This window comes from Petaurus breviceps, unplaced genomic scaffold (assembly GCF_028583685.1).
Source record: "Petaurus breviceps papuanus isolate PSGF00001 unplaced genomic scaffold, PetGlider_PUasm1.0 90731, whole genome shotgun sequence".
NCBI classification, from domain to species: Eukaryota; Metazoa; Chordata; class Mammalia; order Diprotodontia; family Petauridae; genus Petaurus; species Petaurus breviceps.
The window spans coordinates 11,914,443-11,939,204 of record NW_027187325.1 but is presented as its reverse complement, the minus strand read 5'-3'; the positions used below and the strand labels follow the sequence as shown (position 1 = coordinate 11,939,204).

The following is a 24,762-nucleotide window of genomic DNA, read 5'->3' as shown; positions in this document are numbered from 1 at the left end:
GTTCTGCTATCCACTTCCATTTTATGGTTGAGCTCATCCCATTCACATTGATAGTTATGATGATAAACTGTATTTCCTTCCATGCTCTTTTTCACTTGTTTATCTCCACCTCTTATCCCCTACCCTTCCTTACTCTTCTCACAAGCGTTTTACTTCTAATCACTGCTTTCCCCAATACGCCCTCCCTTCTGTCAGTCCCTCTGCCCCCTTCTATTATCCTTGTCCCCTTTTATTTCCTTATAGGGTTAGATAGATTTCTCTATCAGACTGAATGTATATGTTATTCTTTCTTTGTGGTCATTTTGCTGAGTGTAGGATTGAAGCTTTGCACACCACACCTTCCTCTTCTCCTCCTCCTTTATAATAACTTTTTCCTGCCTGTTCTATGTGAGATAATTTACCCCCATTTAATCTGCCCCCTCCTTCCAGTGCAATTTTCGTTCTCATCCCTTTATTTTATTTTTAGGGTATCATCTCATCAAAGTCACCTTATATCTACACTCTCTGTCTTCATACACTCCTTCTAATTGTTCTTATAGCAATATAGTAATATCACTATATTGATTGTTAATTAGTATATTTATCGCAAGTATTATTTTGCGATATAGAAATATAAACAGCTTAACTTTATTGAATTTCTTATGTTTCCTCTTGTTTTTTTTTTTTTACCTTATGTTTCCTTATGTTTCTCTTGCATCTTGTCTTTGGAGGTCAAATTTTTTTTATTCATCTCTGGTCTTTTAATTAAAAATGCTTGAAAATCCTCTATTTTGTTAAATATTCATTTTCCCCCTGAAAGATTATATACTTGGTTGTAATTCTAACTCCTTTGCCTTGTAATATATCATATTCCAAGCCCTCTGGTTTTTTAATGTTAAAGCTACCAAATTCTGTGTAAGCCTAACTATCTCTATGATATTTGAATTGCTTCTTTTTGGCTGTTTGCAATACTTTTTCTTTAATCTATGAGCTCTTGAATTTGACTATGATGTTGCCAGGAGTTTTCATTTTGGGATCTCTTTCAGGCAGTGGTCAGTGGATTCTCTCAATTTCTATTGTTTCTAATAGATATAAGCAGTTTTCTTTTCTTTTCTTATTTTTTGCTTTTTGGAGGGCAATTGGGGTTAAGTGAGTTGCCCAAGGTCACACAGCTAGTTTTATGTTCAGTGTCTGAGGTGGATTTGAACTCAGGTCCTCCTGACTCCAGGGCTGATGCTCTATTCACTGTGCCACCTAGCCGCCCCCTTGTTAATTTCTTGAAAGATGTTGTCAAGACTTTTTTTTTTTCTCTTTTGGTAATGGCTTTTAGGTAGTCCAATAATTCTATTATCTCTCCTGGACCTATGTTAAAGATCAATTGTTTTTCCAATGAGAAATTTCAAATTTTCTTCTTTTTTTTTTTTTTGCTTTTGTTTTATTGTATCTTGATATCTCATAGAGTCATTAGTTTCCACTTGTTCAATTCTAATTTTTGACTAATTATTGAGCTTTTATACTTCTTTTTCTCTTTGACCAAATCTATGTTTTTGAGAGTTATTTTCCTCAGTAAATTTTTGTATATCTTTTCCCATGGGATTGACTCTTTATTCATGATTCTTCTGCATTTCTTTCATTCATTTTCCTAATTTTTCTTCTACTTCCCTAATTTACTTTTTAAAATTCTTTTTAAGCTCTTTCAAGAATTCCTTTTGGGCCTAACACCAAATTGGATTTTTCTTTGAGGCCTCCCATGTAGCCATTTCAACCCTACTGTCCTCTTTTAAATTTATGCCCTGGTCCTCCCTAACACCCCAGTTACTTTGTATAGTCAAGCTCCTTTTCCCCTCATTTTCCCTGTCCTCCTCCTTTTTTTGTGACTTGATATTTTTATGTGAGAGCTGGGCTTTGGTCCTGCCCTGTCCCCAGATTTTTATGCTGGCACTCTGGGTTTTACTGCTGGTTTTCACTGGGATTAAGGGCTTAGTTGTTTGCTTTCTCTGGATGACAGGCTGCTCTTCTGACTTGTATTACAAAGTGGGACCTCCCTGTTGGTCTACCTTGGGTATGGGGTTTGCTACTGGGTTGATCTTGTCGTTGTACCAGCCCAGGTATGGGGCCCTGTTACTAGGTTGTTATGGAAACAGGGTCTCTCTCCTAGTAGGCCTCAGGGGTGGGGGTCTTGCTTCTGGCCAGCCCCAGGGCAGGGCTTCATTACTGATCAGCAATGGGGTCAAGGTCTTACTGGCGGCTTGTACTGGGGATGAGGTCATTAGGGTGGGTCTTTCAATCCACTAAATTCCTTCTCTTCCTTCAACGGACAAGCTCAGATACCACCTTTTCAATGAAGCCTTTCCTGATTCCTCTCCCACCATAAAATCATGTCTCTTCCTATTTCTTAGAGCATTTTATCTAGATCTAGATTCTTCCTTTGTCTTGGACATATTTTACATTGCACCATACTTAGGTGTGTATCTATCATATCATCTGTTAGATTTTTAGAAACAGGAGAGCAGAGACTGTGTCTCAATTCATATTTTTATCCCCAGAATCTAGTGTAATATCCTTTATACAGTAGGCACTTAATAATTATTTGTTGACTTGAACTGGAAGTAAGAAGAAAAGGGAGTAAGACGGAGAACAAAAAAGAAAAAAGGAAAGACCATGGTATTACATGAAATGACTACTGTTGTCTCAGGTTCCATTTGGTGGCAAAGATGTCTTAGAGGGTCTGCTTTTTCTGTCTTCAAAAGCTGATCTTGCAATGAGGTATTTATTTCAGATTTATTTGGTCCCATTCATATGCTGCCATTTCTCTGGAGTAGAATAGAAAAGAAGTACAACAAATTTCATTAGTTAAAACTACATTAAAATCCATACAACTTTCTCAATTCTACTATGTATATGGGAGAATTTATTTTGGTTGTTGTTTGTTAAGATGAGATTTTTCTGGATCTAGAGCCATGATGGCAGAGTAAAGAGGCAGGGACTCACCTGAGCTCTCCCCAAGCCCCTCCAAATACCTTTAAGAAGGGGCTCTAAACAAATTCTAGAGCAGCAAAACCCACACAAAGATCGAGTGAAACTAATTTCTAGCCCAAGATAACATGGAAGGTCGGCAGGATAGGTCTATGCACCAATCAGAGAGGAACACAGTCCAGCACAGACCATGCCAGCGATGACAAGGGCTTAGTAAAACAGGAGCAGGCCTTGGAGTGACTGAATCAGTGGCAACAGTGGTGGTTTCCAGACCTCTCAGACCACAGATACCAAAGACAAATTAGAAGGTCGTTAGGAAAGGTCATTGTACCTGGGTGAGAGAGGAGCACAGTCAAGCACAGGCTGTGCCAACACAGCCCCTGCACCAGCAAACCAGGAGCAGGCCTTGGGAGCTACTGCATTACCAGTGGCAGCAGCTGCTTCCAGAGCTCTCATTCCACAGACAGTACGGGTATCAAACAACTAGTCAGTGGGAAATTACAGAGGTCTGCCCTGAGGCAGCACTCTGCTGCTTTGCCCATACTCAGATCCAGGTTGCAGTCCTGAGTGGCAATTCCAGGGTGAAGAGGAGCACTGGTATAGCAGGGCTTGGAGCATCAGTGGAAGGGGAATCCTCTTCATAGTTCCAAGGAAGAAAAGAGTGCCTGTGGTCACTCACAGACCAGAACACAGGCCAGGAGAGGAGTAAACACCACCATACAACCTTAGAAGAACTTAAAACTTACAGGTTCCTAGAAGTATTTCTGAAACAGCTGTGCAAAACCCAAGAAGTTTGAGAAAGTGCACCCTCCACCCTGGAAACAGAGCCCTACTTTGAAGAAAAACTTAAAAGTTTTTGATTGGAAAAATGAATAAACAATGGGAAAAAAAACTCAAACTATACAAAGTTACCTTGGTGACAAGAAAGATCAAAACACACACTCAGAAGAAAACAACAAAGACAAAGCTTTTTACAGCCAAAGCCTCCAAGAAGAGTATGAATTAATCTCAGGCCATGGAAAAGTTCAAAAAGGATTTGGAAAATCAAGTAAGAGAGGCAGAGGAAAAATTGGAAAGAGAAATGAGAGTGATGCAAGAAAATCATGAAAAAGAGACAACAGCTTGGTAAAGGAGACACCAAAAAAATACTGAAGAAAATAATGCCTTCAAAAACAGGGTAGGCTAAATGATAAAAGAGGTCCAAAAAGCCAATGGGTCAAAGAATGCCTTAAAAATCAGAATTGGTGAAATGGAACAGGAAGTCCAAAAGCTCACTGAAGAAAATAATTCCTTAAAAATTAGAATGAAGCAAATGGAAATGAATGACTTTTATAACAAATCAAGAAATGATAAAACAAAACCAAAAGAATGAAAAAGACAATATGAAATATCTCACTAAACAACAACTGACCTGGAAAATAGATGCAGGAAAGATAATTTTAAAATTATTGTGCTACCTGAAAGTCATAATTAAAAAAAGAGCCTAGACATCATCTTTCAAGATATCAAGGAAAACTGCCCTGTTATTCTAGAACCAGAAGATAAAATTGAAATTGAAATTGAAAGGATCCACCAATCACTTCCTCAAAGAGATCATCAAATGAAAACTCCCAAGAATATTATAGCCAAATTCCAGAGTTCCCAGGCCAAGGAGAAAATATTGCAAACAGCCAGAAAGAAACAATTCAAGAGTCATGGATTCACAGTCAAAATAACACCAGATTTATCAGCTTCTACATTAAAGGAAAGACTTGGAATTTAATATTCAGGAAGGCAAAAGAGCTAGGATTACAACTAACCATCACCTACCCAGAAAAACTTAATATAATCTAATCCTTCAGAGGAAACTATGAACATTCAATGAAATGGAGGACTTTCAAGCATTCTTGATGAAAAGACCAGAGCTGCATAGAAAGTTTTACTTTCAAATGCAAGACTTAAGAGAAGCACAAAAAGGTAAATAGGAAAGGGAAATCATAAAGGATGTCATGATTTCAAACTGTTTATATTCCCACATGGGAAGATGATATTTGTAGCTCATAAGACCTTTCTTTTTATTAGGGTAGTTAGAAGGAAGATATATAGACGGAGGGTGTGTCTCTGAGTTGAATATGAAGGGATGATATCTAAAAAATAAACATAATGGGTGAGAGAGGAATGTACTGGGAGAAAGAGAAAGGGAGACATAGAATGGGGCAAATAATCTCACATAAAAGAGGTAAGACGAACCTTTCTCAGTGGAGAGAAAGAGGGGGAGTGAGTGAACCTTACCCTCATCAGAATTGGCTCAAAGAGGTAATAACATACACAGTCAATTGGGCATAGAAATCTATTTTACATACCCTACAGGAAAGTAGGAGAAGAAGAGGATAAGAGAAGGGGGGAAGGGGTTGATAGATGGGAGGGCAGATTGGGGGAAGGGGCAGTCAGAAGGAAAACACTTTTAAAGAGGGACACCATGAAAGGAGAGAGAATAGAAGAAAAGGAGGGATATAATAGGATGGAGGGAAATACAACCAGCATTAGTAATTGTGAAAAATATTTTGAAGCAATTCTCTGAAAAGTTCTCACTTCTCAAACATATAGAGAACTGAGTCAAATTTTGAAAAATAAGAGTCATTCCCCAATGGATAAATGATCAAAAGATATGATCAATTTTCAGATGAAGGAATCAAAGCTATCTATAGCCATATCAAAAAATACTCTAACTCACTATTGATTGTAGAAATGCACATTAAAATAGTTCTGAGGTATTCTCATATCTATTAGTTTGGTTAATAGGGCAGAAAAGGTAATTGAAAAATGTTGGAAGGGATGTGTGAAAAATGAGATTTTAACGCATTGTTGGTGAAGTTGTGAACTGATTCAACCATTCTGTAAAGCAATCTATGCCCAAAGACTATAAAACCATGCATACTCTTTAACACAGTAATACCACTATGAGGTCTGTATTTCAAAAGAGATAAAAAACAAAAAGGAAAAGGACCTACATGTACAAAAACATTTATAGCAGCTCTTTTCTAGGGGCAAAGAATTAGAAATTTAAGGGATGCCCATCAACTGGGGAATGGCTAAACAAGTTGTGGTATGTGATTATTATGGAATGCTATTTTATTCTATATGTATATGATGGGGACGGCTAGGTGGCACAGTAATTAAAGCACTGGTCCTGGAGTCAGGAGGACCTGAATTCAAATCCGGCCTCAGACACTTAACACTTACTAGCCATATGACCTTGGGCAAGTCACTTAACCCCAATTTCCCTGCCTTCCCCCCTCCAAAAAAGAAAGAAAGAAATGATGATCAGGATGCTCTCAGAAAAACCTGGATGGAAAGATTTGTAAGGGTGGATAAAGAAAAATGGATTGTGTACAAAATAATAGCAATATTATAAAATGATCAGCCATGAATGACTTAGCTATTCTCAGCAATACAATAATCCAAGACAACTCTGAAGAACTTATGATGATAAATCCTACCCATCCCCAGAGAAAGAGCTGATGGTGTCTGAATACAGATTGAAGTATACTTTTTTTCCTTTATTTTTCTTGAGTTTTTCTTTCTTGTCTGTGTTTTCTTTCACAACATGATTATTATGGAAATCTTTTGCATGACTACACATGTATAATCTATATTTAATTGCTTGCCTTCTGTAGTGCCAATGCAATATTTACAGTGCCCATGATCATGATAAAGACCTTGACTATAAGTATCACATGGCATTCAATCACAAAATATACCAGATTCTCCAGATAGAGGACAGAACTAAAGCATTTATTTAGACACCAGAAAACTAAATCCCAAAACCAGTAAGCCAATGCCATCATAGTACCAAAGATATTAAGAAGCCATAATAATGCTGAGAGCCACAGCATCCTTCAGTCTTCCCACAAACCAATACAAGATCAATTTTTACTCACAAACCTCTCTATCTCTTTGCCTGAGCTCCTCTGTCCCCCACCATCTGGCTAGCTCTCCACCAGCTTCCTGTGGGCTCTGCTTCCTTTCATCAAACTCCTTCCACCACAGGCTCTATGTGACTACTTAGGGGGCAGAGTTTATCTTCACAGCAGGGAAGGTTCCTGTGAGCTCTGCTGCATCCTTCAGCAAATTCCCTCCATCACAGGCTCCATGTGATTACATTCAGCCTATTAAGGGGCAGAGTATAATTTCTTTTTTTTTTTTTTGCCTTTTTCGAGGGCGATTGGTGTTAAGTAACTTGCCCAAGGTTACACGGTTAGGTTTTTTGGTGTGTGTTAAGTGTCTGAGGCCAGAACCGAGCTCAGGTCCTCCCAACTCCGGAACCAGCACCTTACTCACTGAGCCACCTAGCTATCCTGGCAGAGTATAATTTCAAAGCAGGGGAGGTCTTCAAACTCCCCCTGTAGGTCTATTAAGAGGCAGGGAAGCTCTTCAAATTTCCATTCCCATTATGCCTTCTCAATGAAGGAGTAAGGGAGAGAATTTGAAACCCAAAGTTTTAAAAACAAACTAAAAATTGTTTTTACATGTAACTGGGGAAAAAATACTAAATAAATTTTAAAAAAGAGATTTTTCCTAAAAGTTGAAATTCTAATACACTAATGATCAGTCCCTTTATGGACTCATTTCACATATTTACATTCATAATAATTTGCTGAGAGTCTCCTGATTAGTGTAGAATCAAATAAAAAAATTCAGGTCAGCAGATCTCCCACTTCCAACCATTACAGTGAAATATGGATAAAATGTGGTACTTGGAGTCAGGAAGACCTGGGCGAATATTCTGCCTCCTATATACTTAGTATATAGCTGTGTGACCCTGTGCAAGTAATAACTAGTATTTAGGTATCTCTTTAAGGTTTGAAAAGTACTTTTACATATCTCATCTCACTTAATCTTCACAACAACCATGTGAAGTGGGTGCTGTCTTACATTTAAGGAAACTGAGTCTGACAATGTTAAATGTCTTGCCCAGGGTCACAAACTTAACTCAGTGTTCTGAGTTTAGGTCTTCTGGTCACTAAGTCCTGTCATTGAATCTTAGAGCCTCAGTTTTCTCACATATAATAATAATATCTATAATATTAGCTTCCTGGGATTGTTGTGAGACTCAAATGAGATACTGTATATATTTATACTTTAAAGTGAAACATGAGTGTCTAATAGAGTTATTATCATCCATCCACAATATTCTGCCTTTCTCCTCTTCTCCACCAAAGTGGGTACCAATTCACCCTCCACCCTGCATGCCCCATCTCAAAAATTGATCAAGGGAAGTGAGTCAACATTGAAATATCCCAAAGATGATTGCATCTTGGAAACACTAAATTACTATGCCTTTGCTAAAATAATCTCTTGATTTCAGGTTTTTTCCCCTTCCCCTTGAAACAGATAACTGTAGTTTTCAATCTCTGATCCAAAAAACCAGTTTTCTGTATCCTTAAGTAAATTTCTGTGAGGCAAGGGGAAGAATGATGTCTGAACCTTTCGTGTTGCATAGAGGTGTGTGAATATGATTGGAAAGTGATTAAAATGTCCAGATGATTCTCCTCCACTCCCATTTTTTTGTGTGAAAGAAACAAAATTGTTCAGTTTTCACAAGTCTGAACCTCTCCTGCCATGATTATCTGGTCTACTCATGAAAAACAAAGGTAACCCTACATCTACCTGCTAGATACTAGGTTGTCCTCTGGGGATAGTATACTACTAGAAGTGAAACAAAAGCTATTATTCATAAAGGTAAGGTCATTGCTGGATTTTCCTCCCTCTAATACTAGGCCTCTCCCTCACTATCTTCCAGAGTCTTCCAAATCCCTCTCTGGACTTCCCCTTGTGATCAACTATGATTAAAACAGAAGTGAGAATGGGGGAGGGGGAGCAGGGAGGAGAAGAGGAGTCTGTTAGTTCAACCTCTAATTTTCCTTTTCCTGAACGGATGCAAAACTTTCTGTAAAGACCAAATGGCTGGGAATTCCTAGAAAATCTCCAAAAAATTATTTATTGCATATTACAAGATATCCTTCCTTTGTAAAGAACAAAGCAGTTGGCTTCCAAAATAAAATCTGATGATCTGATCGTGCTTATATACAGATGAGCTTATCTACTTTGTGGATTATCTGTCACAGAACATTCTTTCCATGCTGGTTTTCTTTTGTTACCAGGATTTCTGATCATTGCTATTATTGCCTAGACCATGCATGTTGGCTCAAAAAATGTCAACTGATTTTTATGTGGAAACAATCAAAGCAAAAGTGAAAAGAGAAATTTGCTTTCAAAAAGCACAACCACATAGTCCATTTCAAAATGAAAGATTTGGGGATCATCTAGAATTCTGTATTATTGATGCCACTATTGCCTTCCATTTGTTTTGCAGGGGATAATGGAGGCACCTTAGAGCTTTGTTTCCCCTATTCATCCTCTCCCTTCCATAATTTATTTTCCACACATACCTGACAGAATAATCTTCCTTATGCACAGATCTATTCATGTGACTTGCCCACTAAAGACATTTCAATAGCTCACTATTGCTAGTCAAATAATGACTAACCTGACATTCAAAGTCTTCTGCATTCTGATACCAACAAACCTTTCAATTGAATTTAACAGATTTTATTAAAGAAACAGTCACTAAATAGTTATAAGGTGTTACACATAAGTTCTTCTCTAATGGTTTGTTATGGCATGGAAATGACCCTAGATTTTCAAAGCTTAAGCCAGTAAAGAACAAGATCTGTCTTATTCCAATGTTGGAGTAATCCCTGTAACAGCTGGTGTTTGCTACCCAAGAACTGGCCTAACTAATTCCAGAAGACTCATCCTCCAGAGACCATGAATATTTTGACTAAAAATGGATTATGGTCCTCAGTTCTGGGTGAGGTGCACAGTTTTTAGAATGTCTAAGAAGATTAACTGTTGATTCTACAAATCTGAGATACTAGTCCAATAAAGTTGATTAACTACTGGAAGAATACCCATATTAACATTTTTACTCCAGATGAAATCAGAATATATAAGGAATATACTTATGCATGCACACACATATGTGAATATAAGTATATATGATTATACATAAACATATCTAATACATGTGTGTATATATGTATGTATGTATGTACATATAATGCAAATTCGTATGAGCAGTGGAGGGCACCAGCGACTGGTGGGAACAGAACAAGCCTTATGTAGAATGTAGCACTTGAATTAAATTTCAAAGGAATCCAAAGATTCTAAGAAAGCTGAGGTAAAGAGGGAATGTAGTCCAAGAATGGAAACAGTCTGTGTAAAGACAATGGCAAGTCCGTCAATTTGGCTAGACTGGAGAGTCACATGACTAATAAAACAGGCTGGAGTCATCTTGTGAAGGGTTCTCAAGCCAACTCCAACAAAAGTTTGTCTTTCACCTTAAAGTCAATAGAGTGTCATTAAAGCTTCTTGATCAGGGGAGTACCAAGATGAAACCTGTGCTTTGGGAACAGCCAGATGAAGGAAGAATTAGAGAGGGGAGAAACTTTAGGCAAAAAGTCCACTTAAGAGATTATTGCAACAGTATAAGAAAGAAGAGATGGGGGTATGAGCTAAGGTGGTCATCGTGTGAGTAGAGAGAAACAGATGTGAGAGATGTTTTAGAAGAAAAATCAAGAAAACCTGGCAACTGATTAGACATGGGGAATGAGGGAAAGGAAAGAGTAGAGAATGACTATATTGGATACCTAGGTGGTGGGAGGGTGGCAGTATCCTTAGCAGAAGTAGGGAAATTCAGAAGAAGGGTTGTTTGGTGGAGGTGGGGAAGGCAGAAATGTAATGAGTTTCATTTTGGCATGTTGAGTTGGATTGCCTATGGGACCTTCAGTTGCAAATGGGAATTTTGATGTTTTTGATTCAGTTGTAAACAGGGAATTGGTGATGTGAAACCAGGCCTAAGGAAAGGCTGACTATGTGGATCTAAGAGTAGTCTGCTTAGAGATGATGGTTGAATCTATGGAAGCTGATGAGATTACTGACAATCTAAATAGGGAAAAGCTCCAGGTCAGATCCTTGGGTGACAGCTCCACTCAGTGAACAGTACATCAATGATGACCTAGCGAAGAATACTAAGAAAAGATGGCCAGACACATAGGAGACCTTAGGGACAGTAGCGTCATGGAAACCCAGGGAGGAGAGTACACAGGAGGAAAGGTGCTCAATGGTGTCAAATACTGCAGAGATTGCAGAAAGAATAAAGAGCTTCCAGAAAAGGCCATTCGATTTGGTAACTGAGATTTTTCACTGCTATACTTGGAGACAGGAATTTCATTTAAGTGACAAGGTTGAAACTATATTACATGAGTTGAGAGGAAAAGGAAGGTGTAGACAGTGAATGTAGATGACTTTTATTTATTTATTTTTTTGGAGGGGCAATTGGGGTTAAGTGACTTGCCCAAAGTCACACGGCTAGTAAGTGTTAAGAGTCTGAGGTTGGACCCAAACTCAGGTCCTCCCAATTCTAGGGCCAATGCTATTCACTGTGTGAATACACCTAGCCGCCCCTGTAGATGACTTTTTTTAGACTATAGGACACTATATTATAGGATCATGTACCTAGAGATGGGAGTTGAAGAAAGGAAATAATAAGATAGCTTGAGGGAATTTGAGGGTCAAGTGAAGTATCTTAAAGAATTTAGGGAGTCAGGGGTTGCTAGGTGGTGCAGTGAATAGAGCACTGGCCCTGGAGTCAGGAGGACCTGAGTTCAAATCTGGCCTCAGACACAACACAAAAACTATCTGTGTGACCTTGGACAAGTCACAACCCCAATTGCCCTTCAAAAAGCAAAAAAAAAAAAAAAGAATTTGGGGAGTCATAGGCAAGATTCTAGAGAGTAGTACCGTGGCAAATTGTTGAATGGTTTGAATAATGGTCAAAATCAGCATTACATTGGGAGAAAGGACAAAGCAGAAAAGATATATGTACTTAGAGTAGTTCTAGATCTAGTTAAACAAAGTTTTTACTCTGAAAAATGGAAACTGAATAAAAATGAAGACATTGGCTGAGCATTGCCCTTCCCTAGAATTATAAAATTTCAGAGTTTGGAAGGTGCCTCAGTAGTCCAACTTGGGCTTGATCAATAACCAGCTGTTGCGATTATTATTATTATCATTAGCCCACAGCCTACAGAACTCTCTTCTGGAGAGGACTAAATTCTTTGAGCCTTCTACTGAACTGTTGAGCTCAAAGAATGTCTATAGAACAATACAGGGGTATGCTGGTAAATGTTTAACAACTAAAATCTCCAGCACTTTTTAAAGTATGTACACACTTTTATGTTTAACCTTCATTATTAATACTCTCTTAAATCTAGCAATCAATAAAACAGTGAATCAAGCCCTGATATGTAGCAACTTCAGATTATTGAGATGTACATGCTCACCCTGAAAATTTAACAATAGGCTCATTGGAACTAGCATACTGCTGCCTCTGTGTAACTCTTCTCCTCAATATTTGTAGGGGTTTGGGTTCTTTGGTGGCCTTCCAGCCACCGGAGTTTCCAGTCCACAGCCAACTCTTAATTTTCCATGATCTCATCTGGGCCAGGCTAATCTCATCCAAACACCTAATTTCAAAAAAGAGAAAACTGAAGCTTGGAGAGGTTAGAAATGACTGAGGGGATTTAAACCCAAATCCTCTGACTCCAAAGCCTTTGATTCTTTCCACTCTACTATTCTTATAATAGAGAAAAAATAAAATGTGTAGGACCATCAGTCTAAACACAGTGACCCTAGAAGTTACCAATCCATTCCTTTCATTTTATAAGTGCAGAAAATGGCACCCATGACTATCTTGCCCAAAATTACACAGAGTAGAAGTAGTTGAACCCAGACAAAAATGAAGGTCCTCTGACTTCACTGCTCCTTCTACTATATTCCACTACCTCCTAGCTCAGAAGAGGAGATAATCCCAAAATCTTTTCTATTACTTTTTGGAATGCCTTGTAGTATATTTTACAACTGGCTGTTGTTGTCGTCTGATCATTCTTCATGTCCAATTCTTTATGACCCCAAAGATGACATTGCCCAAGAGGTTTTCTTGGCAAAGATACTGGAGTGGTTTACCCTTTCCTTCTTCAGCGGATTGAGGCGGAGGTTAAATGACTTGCCCAGGGTCACACAGCTAGTGTCTGAGGCTAAATTTGAACTTAAGCCTGTGCTCTAGTTTGTGAGAGACTACAAGCACTCTTTCCTGTCTTGGAACTATGAAGCTGTACTATGCTAGCCCTCCTCTTCACTATGGGACTGCCACCTAGGACTGCAACCTGGATCTGAGTATGGGCAAAGCCATAGAGTCCTGCCTCAAGGCTAGCAAAGAGACACATGTAATCTCCTTCTGAGCAGTTGTTCAACCTCCTTACCATCTGTGGACTGAGAAGTCCAGAAGCATCCACTGCCACTGCTGATTCAGTAGCTCCCAAGCTCTGCTCCTGGTTTGATGGGGCCTGGACTATGCTGGTGCTGCTGGCACTGGACAGCACTCCTCGGTCACCCAGGTGCAATGGACCTTTCCTGCGGAATTTTCAGGTTGTCTTTGGCATCTGTGGGTTGAGAGGTCTGCGAACTACCACTGCTGCCAGTGATTCGGTTGTTGCGGGCCTGCCCCTGTATTGCTGGGCCCTGTTCTGTGCTGGCATGGCTTGTGTTGGACTGCATTCCTCTCTCACCCTGGTGCAACAGAACTTTTCCGCAGACCCTCCAAATTGTCTTGGGCTGGAAATTTGTTTCACTCCATTTGGGGGGGGGGGGGTCTTTTGCTGCTCTATAATTTGATTAGAGTCATTTTTAAAGGTACTTGGAGGAGTTTGTGGGGGAGCTCAGCCTTTACTCTGCCATCTTGGCTCCACCCCTCAATGATGATTTCAATACAGCTTATTCACAGATCTATAGATCCAACTTCTGTCTTAAGGCCTAGTCTTCCATAACCCATCTCCTTTTGGCCTTATAGAAGCGTATTTCCTATAGACACCTCAAATTCAACATGTTCAAAACAAAACTCTTTATCTTTTTCCCCAAACTCTCCTTCAAAATGTCTTCTTATTGTCAAGGTACCACCATTTTCCTTGTCACCTAGGCTCTAAATCTGAGTGTTATCCTTGACACCTCTCCTTCTCAACCATCAGTTGCCAAGTCTTGACATTTCTATCTTCAGAAAACCATAAATATGTATGTGTGTATGCACATACATAGACATATATATATATACACATACGGATATACACATATGTATATATACAATATACATATACTGTATATATATGCGTGTGTGTGTGTGAATATAAAACTCCTTTACTCATACAACCCAACGCCTTGGTATAGCTCCTCATTCCCTCATACATAAAAGGTTTCAATAGCTTTTTTCTTCCTATCCCTGCTTCAAGTCTCTCCTCACTTTCACGAAGTTGCCAAAATGATTTTACTAAACATAGATCTGACCATGTTACCCTCTATTCTTAAAAGCACATGTAGCTTCCTATTATTTCCAGGATTAAATATAAAATGCTCTGTCTGGCAATGATAACCCTTTATATCCTTGCTGTTTCTTTTCTATCCCACTTTCTTATACATGACTCCTCTCCACAGGCTTTACTCTGCAGCAATACCATTATTTCTGCTGTTCCTTGCACATGATGCTGTAACAGCAAGCACCCTAGCATACCCAAGATGGCTGCTAGCACAGGTTATTTGATTTGCTTTTGTTTTTGGAGAGGGGAAGGCAGGGCAGTTGGGGTTAAGTGACTTGCCCAAAGTTACATAGCTAGTAAGTGTTAAGTGTCTGAGACCAGATTTGAACTCAGGTCCTCCTGATTCCAGGGCCAGTGCTCTATTCATTGCACCACTTGGCTGCTCCTGATCTGCTTTTTTAAAGGAAAGCAACTCAAAAAGGGTTAACAAACTTACTTTAATCAAACACACACACATATATATGTATGTATGTGTGTGTGTGTGTGTGTGTATAATTTACTTAATTCAGGGGGAAAAGTCAGCACCCTGAACTTCAGAGAAAATACAAACAGAAATTACAAGCAGACAAAAAATACAGACAGAGAAAATAACACAATTCAACAGACCAACAGAGAGGGGTTCTAGGTGTCTGACCATTACATACATACATAGCTAGTTACCAGAGAGAGAAGCACCAACATCTGGGGGCTCAATGGCTGCCCAGAGTCTCATTTGTCCAAATCACACAACTCTTCCCATAAGTGAACCTCAAAGCAAAACCTTACCTCAGAGTATATATAGCCTTCTCCAGGGTCAGAAAATATCATAACCCTCATGACCCACTGCCTAATTACAAAGTAACAAAAGATGTGGGCTTTCCTGAAAAACAAGCCTCCCCTAAGCAAGCTTCTCTTGTTGGGCTCCAAGTGAGGCTCACGAAGGGGCAGGGAAGATCTTCAAATTCCCTTACCATTACAGATGCTTTGTCTTCTGACTGTGCCTTCTCAATAAGTGACCCAATGCCTGCAATATTTTTCTCCTCTAACTCCAGGCTTGTCTACTTTCCTTTGAGACTCATGTTGAATCTCAGCTTCTTCAAGAAGCCTTATTTCTTTCCCCCAGTGCCTTCCCTCTTTTCATTCCTCTAGAGATGTGGGGGTTTGCGTGTTGTCTCCCCCAGTACAAGGGAAGCTCCCTGGGAGCGGTATTTTTGTCTCTCTTTTTATCTCCATCACTTAGCACTTAGTGAGCCTAATAAATATCCTCTAATTTACTAACTAACCCCATCGTCGTCTCTGTGGAGTCAAAGCTCTGGGTTGCCCAAAGTGCTGGCACTGAGAAGTAAAATGGACGAGAGATCAGTAACACATTTCAAATGAGCTAATAACTGCAAGATGCTTAGCACACTGCCTGGCACAGGCTTATTCCTCTGATCGGCACAATGACCAGCCACAAATCCAAAGAACTCACGATGAAACGTGTTGTCCACTTCCAGATAGAGAATTGATGGATACGGTGTAGATTTGCTCTTTCTTTTTTCTGCTTTCCTTTTTCTCTTTCTTTGTGTGTGTGTGTGGGGGGGGGGGTACTTGGACATGGCACATGCAGGGATTTATTTTGCTTGATTACATTTATTTTTTATATATGCACAAATATGTAATGGGTTATTTCTTCCTTCCTTCTTTCTTTCCTTCTTTTTTCTTCTTCTTTCCTTCCTTACTTGCTTCCTTCCTTCTTTCCTTCCTTCCTTCCTTCTTTCCTTCCTTCCTTCCTTCCTTCCTTCCTTCCTTCCTTCCTTCCTTCCTTCCTTCCTTCCTTTCTTTCTCAAGAGTAAGAGTGGGAAATAGATGATAGAAAAAGGGGTTAGGCTAGTTAGATTGAAAGAAAAACAGCTTTTCTACTCTACTGGTCCATGTGACCTAGAGAAAGACTTCTAGTCTGTTGAATAGATTCTCTGGAGAAGGTTCATGGAAGGACATGGTCAAGAATCACACAAATGTGAGAAGTCATGGAGTCAATACTCATATCAGTGTGGTAAGAATTAAAGCAATTTCAAACTTGAACACAAGTCAAGGAGAGAGAGGTTATGGTACGGTAGGGAAAGTACCTGTATTACTTACTAAAGACCTAGGTTCAAATGGGAACTGTTTCATTTACTTCTCATATGACACAGTTTCTCTTGTCTGAAGTTACCCTCCCTCCCCTACCTTTTTCTTTTTTGGTGGAATGAGATGGATGGATTAGATCTGAGGTTGGCTTCTAAGAAGAGAGCAAAGACTTAGGGTAGCAAAGTCCAGACTGATGTGAATTTTCTCTGAAACAAAAATTTTGCTGATAAACCAAAATACCAGTATATATATATATATACTGATATATATATATATATATCCTAGCTATTATTAGTTGTAGAGATGCTCAATGCTTACACTGTAATCATCATTCACATTTTTAGGTCTACCTTATTTATCATGGAAAGTTTGAAATATGGGTACATATCTGACTTATCCTTTTAAAAGAATACTTTCAATTTACTTAGGATGTAAAATAGACTGTACTGCATAGTGGAAAGAACACTGGATACATACAATCAAGAAAACCTTGGTTTCGATCCCAGCCTTGGACCCAGCTATGAGAACATGGGTGGGCTCTTTGACATTCATTTTTCTCATCTCTAGAAGAATATCACCAATACCTGCAAAATACATAATTGTTGTGACGTTAAAATGAAGGTAAGACACTTTTCGAACATTAAGGCATCAAAAAATGTTAGACTTTTTTCTAGTTACTTTTAATAACTAATAGGAAAAAATAAAGAAAAACTTTATGTCTATACAAACGAGAATCACCAACTAAAAACAATGTCCACACAAAGTCCACATGCCCCTCTTCCACAAATCTAAAATGAAAACAAATCATCCATGATAGCAAACCAAACAGTGACACAGAGTAAGGGAAATGAAATCACAAAACAAGTCTTTTCCCCTCTCACCCTTCCTAAATAAGGGTAAGGTAGTAAATTTGGAGACAGGGCTACATCCCTTCTGTTAGATGGGTCATGTTTCCATTGAGCCTTAAAAAAAAAAGCTAGGGAAGAATGCATGCAAATGGCAGTAAGAGCTTGCAAATTTACCTGCCCCTTTTGGTATTTGCATTATTTGAAATATATTTGCATTATTTGAAATATATTTGCAATATTTGAAATGGAAGTGCCCATAATTTGAGTAATTACTTCGATATTCAAAGAATGCCAGACAATGAACTATTTCTTACTTTGACTTGAATACCAGAGCCTGTCATTTCCTTTTCCCTTTTATCACAATGTGTAGATTTAGGGTAACTTCCTAGAACTCTGAATTGTTTGTTCAAGGTAAGCAGGATTTCACCGGAGAGTTTTCTCACGTTTTAGCTGTGATGACTTCAATGCTTGTGCTCTTCGATTCCATTTTAGGAGCACTTATTAAGCACCTGCTATGTGACCAGGTACTGTGCTGGGATCTCCAGGCACTGGGGATGAAACAAAAATGATTCTATCTATATTCCAGTGAGAGGAAATACAACACAAGCACTGATTAGAAAATACAAAAAAAAAAAGTCGAGAGACAGCTTGGCATAGTGGGTAGTTTTGACTTCAGAATGAGAAGAGCTGGATTCAAGTCCATTGCTGACACATTCTAGCTGAGTGACCTTGGACTAGTCATTTAACCTCTTAATGTTCCTAGGCTACCCTCTAAAACTATAAATTGCTAATTGGCATCTGTGGAGGGAGTTTTCCCCATAGGAATCCCCTAGACCCATGAAATTACCACTAGATCCATGAAAGGTCTCTACCAGAAATAAAATCAACACAGAATTATTTGGAGTGGGGATCTGGAACATTAACTACTGGGAGAATCTTCAAAGGAGTTCATACCTGAGTTAATCTTTTAAGAGATTCTAAAAGGCTGAAGTCAGGAGTATGAACATTTATAGCATGGGGGCCAGCTACCATGACCTAAGGTCAAAATGTGTTATTATGGTTCTCTAACTTCCCCACCCCCATGCCATTTTGGACTGTCTTACCTTAGGAAATAAATCGGTCTGGGAGAGTTTACCAAGGTGAGAACTGATTGTGTTTTCGATCCATGATCACCTTATTTAGGTGACCTACAATAAAATCCTCAGTTTTCTTCCTGTAAAGTCAAATTGATGGGAAGCTTGGGTGCCTGTGCTTGAACCCCAATTTGTAAAATCACATCCAGTTTGTAAAATCACGTTTCTCCCTTGCCTCAAAACACTGTCTCAGGCAGTTTCTCTCTAGCTCAAGGGCAGCATACTCTAGAAAAATACTTATCTCTCTTCCTGATACAGTGGCCAGCTGTACCCGTAGAATTGAGTAGTTTGACCCAGCTGTGTACTGGCTGAAGCAGCTGTGTACTGGGGCATGCCTATTGTATACATCCTAGACTCAGTCATATGTATACTTCCTAGCTCATGATACACATCCTGTATCCCTTGTTAGCTTGGAACATAAGTCTATTCCCAACATCTGTCTTGTCTAACAAGACATTGATGGGGACTACCTGAATTTTCCCATCAACCCTGACTATTAGCTGACTTAGTGACATTTCAAGCCTAAAATCACACCTCCATGCAGCCCCCTTTGGGCTATTTCTCAGTGAATTCTGGGCAATATGCCTGTGCAGTAGATATTAAAAGTGCATGTTCCTTTAAGAACAGACCACTCCTTAATTCCTCCCTAATCCCACCCTGATTCACCTAGTTAGCATAATTGGCACAGGCTATTTTATGGATTATCCTATAAAAAAAACTTTAACTCTACCCCTTTAAGGTTGTAGATTCCCTCAGCAAGAACTCTTGCCTGCTGTAAAGCATAACAACAAACTTTTACCACCATGACTCAGAGAATGCTTGAGCCTGTGAATTCTTTCCAGATTGCTTTTCAGGGACTCTGGCTATTGGGGTTCCTGAAACATCACGCCCCTCCCCCTTGCCAAATGACTTTAAACTCCTTTGAAAGAATTCTGAAACTGAAACTTCAGTAAATGTTACCAAGATCAGGAAAAGGAATTTCCCAGAGAGTGAAATAAGAAACACTTGGGAAGGAACTTTGGAGGATGTCCAGGCCAACAAGCCATTTTTTTTAGATGAGAAAGTTGAGGCCTTGACAGATAAAGTAACTTGGTCAGGGTCACATAGCTAGAAGTGTCTTGAGGGCAGGATTGGAACTCATAACCTCCTCCCTCTAAATTAAAATACTCTTTTCAGGGCACTACCTAGCTGCCTATGTTCATCCCAAGGTTATGAGTACCAGACAGTGTAACTAGAGGATGGGTCATGGCAAATATTTACCTTGATATTTAACAATAATATTAGTCTTTAGAGATTTAAAAACCTACTGGCTTATATTACAATTTAAATGTTTTATTGTTATTCTTTTTTATCCATTTTTTATGTTACTATGACTTCTCAATGAAACCTCCTCCCTTATGTGGAATCCTCTCTTTTAACTAATAAATACAGTCAAAGAAAACAGATATTATCCAGATCTAAAAAATGGGTGCTTCATTTCACAACTCATCTCTCAGTGTAGCATCAAGCAGTAGTGAAACTCTGAATCTTTGTCTTTTTCTCTCTCTTTCTCTCTTCTCTGTCTCTATGTCTTTTTCTCTCTCCCTCCCTCTTCTCTCTTTGTCTCCCTCTCTCTCTGTCTCTCTTTCTCTCTCTCTGACTCTTTCTCTGTCTCTTTCTGCCTTTTTATCTGTTTCTCTCTGTCTCTTTCCTTCTCTTTCTCTCTCTGTCTCTACTCTCTCTTTCTCTCTTTGTGTCTCTGTCTCTCTGTCTGTCTCTCCTCTCTCTCCTTCCCCCCCATCTCAAAAAGAGAAAGAGAAATCTTCACCCAAAAAGGTGAAGACTGGATCTCCCTATCTCTCCCATGCTTGAAATGCAGACATCATTCACAGACTGATTACTGACTATCATGGTGTAAACCCAAGCATGAGCAGCTTTCCAGAGGACTGCTGCTTCGAACAGCTTTCAAGATTCTGTTTACATAGTATAGCAAGCTCTCTATTTATTCAATAACAAATCAGAGCAAAATATTCACAGAAAATCAAGGTACAGCATTAACAATGTTACAACTCAACTACTTATCACTAAGGGACACATAGTTTTCACCAAAGTGGTCACATAGTTTTCAACAAAGTACATTCATTTAATCAATCACAGAGTCCTTAATTCAATCACAAAGTACAAAAGTCAAAGTTCTCCACCCCTGGGTCACAGTAAATCATAATTTTCTCAGTTAGTACACAGTATCCAAGTAAAGTCTTCTTTCTGCTTGACTCGAGGCTGGCTCTCAGCTCCCATAGTTCCTCTTCCATGGTCCCAGCTCCAACTGTCACCTGAGTTCAAAGGCAGGCAACTCCCAGTTCCTTGTCCAGTTCTTTATCCAGTTCCCATTCCATATTGAAGCTCACAGTGTCCAGTCCACCTCAAGTTCTTCACAGTTCCTATTTCTGGGAAGAGAAAACTCAGCAGAGCCACAGACAAAGTACCAACACCACAGTCATGCTTCCTCTGGCATCTCCAGCTGGCCCTCAGAAGTCATCAGCAGCAACTTTCTCAAGATCAAAATCACTTTCTCCATGAATGTTCCAGTCCAGCAGCAGCAGCCCAGCCTTCATATACTTGCTGAGAGAAATTCTCTCTCTCTCTGGCAGCAGCTGCTCTGCCTCCACAAAGCTTATCCCAAGAAGTTCTGACTGTCTAGCTTGTGCTTTTCCTTATATATTGTATTAGCTTCTCCCCATTCAGCCCCTTCCTATTACATCAGCAACAGAGGTTCATACCTTCTGTTTCTTTAACACAGCCTTAATTTGAAACTAAGTACCTGTAATGAAAATGCAAATTTAAAGATCTTCCCTGCCCTTAGGCCCTTTGATAGGCTTAAGAGACTCTGAGAACCTTCCTTGATTTGAAAATATACTCTGCCTCCTAATAGGCTGAATGTGGTCACATAGAGCCTGTGGCAGGAGGCTTCGTTTTCAGGAATGCCCACACCTTGATGCTGTGTGATTGGTCAGTGGGTCAAGAGGGTGGTTATATTCTCTGACCCAGGAGAAGGCTATATAATCCCTGATGTGAGGCTTTGTTTTGGGGCTCACTTTGAGAAGTGTTCTGTGATTTGATAAGATGAGACTCTGGGAAGCCGTTGTTGAGAGCCCCCCCCCCCCCTGCTTTGAAAAACCCAGATGTGGATTTGGTATGGATGTAATGGTTGGACAGTTTGGAAACCTGTCTACTTGATCTGTTTCTCTGTCTTGATAATTCTGTCTGTATACTCTGAAGTTCAGGGTGCTGAGCTTTTCCCCCTGAACTAGGTAAATGATACATATTTGACTGATTAAAGTAAGCTTGTTAACCCATTTTGAGTTGCTTTCCTTTAACAAAGCAGATCTAAGAACCTGTGTTGGCAGCCACCCTGGGGACGCTGGACTGCTTGCTGATACAGTACCTCTCAGCTTAGCAATACAAAGGGATCTTCAAATTTCATTACTATTACACATAGAAACTTTAATCTTAGATCTGTGTGCATAGGGGTGCATGTGTACATATGCACATGCATGCATATATACATACATATAAAGGATCTGAAAAGTCATTTGGATATTGCCTTTGTCAGAGTTCTGAAGTTTTTTTAGTTTTTAAAAATTGATTTTATTGACTTCTTTATAAATTGTTAACCAAGAAAACCATTTGCACTAGAAAATATATCTAGATTTCTTTTAGATCACTTGGTACATGGGTCTGGAGTCAGAAGGCTTAGGTTTGAATTCTGCTTCTGACAGTTACTACCTGTGTATGTACCCTGAGCAAGTTATTCAATCTACCTGGGCCTCAGTTTTCTCTTCTGTACAATGAGGGACTTGAGCTATATGGTCTCAGAGGTGCCTTCCAGCTTAAGGTCTACAGAATTTTGAAGTCTTTCAACATTGTTTTCATTTACTTTATTTAGGTCATTGACCTCAATCTTTCTTCATTCAATATCAGTTGACTCCAATCCCCTTGCTTCCCTAGTTGTGTAGTATGGTGGGTGGATACAGTGCTGTATTTGGAGTCAGGAAAAACTGGATTCCTATTCTTCTTCAGAAACTTTCTAGCTATACACCCTGGTCAAGTTACTTCACTTCTCTGGCCCTTGGTTTCTTCATCTTTACCTTTATGGATTTCATGACCTCTAAGGCTCTTTCCAGTTCTAAATCTATGCTTGCAATGTATAGCATTTTCCATGTAAATGAACTTCTTTCAAAATCACTGCTTTATCTACTAAAATTATGTAATATTCTTCAATATTGTTGTGTCTCTGGGAATAGGGAGACCTGAGGAGAGGGAGAGAACTCCCTGTGATTGAACAATAAGAACAATAAAAACTCCACTAAACTATAAGAAGCTGGATAGAAACCCAGGCTCTGCCACTAACGCTCTAAAATGAGGGGCACATCATAAAAGTTTATTTCATTCTGCCCTGACATTCTTAGATCCTTTAATTCATTAAGTCAGTTCTTATTTGACAATTCATTTTATTAGGCTGACAGTTTGTTAATATGTGCTAAGAAGTCACCAACCAGAGTCAAACATCCCTTCCATGTCCCAATACCTTCCAATCCAAAAAACCACTCACACTGATCTTTTGTTGTTATTCAGTCCTCTTCAACTCTTTGTGACCCCATCTAGGATTTTCTTGGCAAAGATACTGGAATGGCTTGCCATTTCATTCTCTAGCTCATTTTACAGGTGAGAAACTGAGGCAAACAGAATTAAGTGACTTGCCCAGGGCCACACAGCTAGTAAAAGTCTGAGGCCAGATTTGAATTCACAAAGATGAGCCTTCCTGATTACAGGCCTAGTGCTCTATCCAACGGCCACACAGGTCTTCAGGGACAAGAAATATACCTAGACTTATAGGTAGAACCTCGTATTTGAATGAAAGTACTAATGCCACACTCAATCAGTTACCCTGGTCATTTAGCCTATGGCCAAGGCCATCTAGTTCTGCAGTGAAATTCTAAGATACCATGGCCTGAAGGAAGCAGCCTTCATGGCAGGCTTGATAAAGGCAAAGACTAGGAAGGGGATAAGCTCTTCACTATAATAAGTTTATATTTTTCTAATGTTTAGGGTTATTAAGCTTGTGTTATAAATATAATCTCATTTGCCTCTTCTTTGTAATTTTAATATATTTCATTAGACATCTCAAACTCAACATTTACAAAATGGAAGTAATTATATTCCCTCTAATTCTAAATTTTTTATATTTGATTTTTTCCTTTAAGAGTTTTATTGTGGTTCTTGTTGCATACTGTCATTTTTTCAATAACTTTCCCTCAAATAAGACCCACACTTTAAAAAATAAGTACAAATAGGGGCGGTCAGGTGGCTCAGCGAGTAAGAGCACTGGCTCCAGTGTTGGGATGATTGGGATGACCTGGAGATCGAATCCTGGGCTCAGACACTCAGCACCACACCCAGAAATAACTGGCCGTGTAACCTTGAGCAAGTTACTTAACCCCGATTGCTTAAAAAAAAAAAAAGTACAAATAAGCAAAACAAAGTATAGCATTAACTACCCTGATAGAACATACCTCATTCTTCACTGACAGACTCACTTCTCCGCTGAGAGCAGGGTGATAAGTCTCATCATCAGTCATCTGTAGTCAAGATTGATTTGAGTTATTTTCTAATGTTATTTTCTTTTACATTATTGTGTACAGAAATACTTTGTTTTTATTGTACTTAGATTTATTGCACTTCACAGATATTCTACTTAAAAAAAATTGAAGGTTTGAGGCAACCCTATCTTGAGCAAGTCTATTGGTACCATTTTCCCAACAATCTGTGCTCATGTCATGTATCTGTGTCACATTTGGTAGTTCTTGAAATATTTCATACTTTTTTATTGTTCTTACATATGTTATGGTGGTCTGTGTTCAGTGATCTTTGATGTTACTATTGTACTTGTATTGGGGCATCCCATATGACAGTGAATTTCAGTGATAAATGTTGTGTATGTTCTTATTGTTCAATCACAGGGAGTTCTCTCCCTCTCTTCAGGTCTCCCTATTCCCAGAGACAAAACAATATTGAAGAATATTACATAATCTTAGTAGATAAAGCAGTGACAGGGTTTGAGAGGACTGACTCCAATTTTGAAAGAAGTTCTGTTGTGCATAAAATGCTATCAAACAGCATCCCATGCTATAGAGAACACTTTCATGAAAGGAAGTCAACTGATGTAGCAGACTTCATTATTGTCTTACTTCAAGAAAGTGCTTGTCACCCCAACCTTCAACAATCACCACC

General features: G+C 39.1%; 1 long non-coding RNA gene across 1 annotated transcript; it reads right to left on the bottom strand.

Moving 5' to 3' along the window:
- Window positions 1-1,207: 1,207 nt before the first annotated feature.
- On the bottom strand, window positions 1,208-19,213 carry LOC138145230 (uncharacterized). Its single transcript, XR_011164153.1, has 3 exons — window positions 18,463-19,213; window positions 16,989-17,095; window positions 1,208-2,792 (listed from the first exon to the last, which is right to left on the bottom strand). It is a non-coding gene; the product is annotated as an uncharacterized lncRNA (long non-coding RNA).
- Window positions 19,214-24,762: the final 5,549 nt, after the last annotated feature.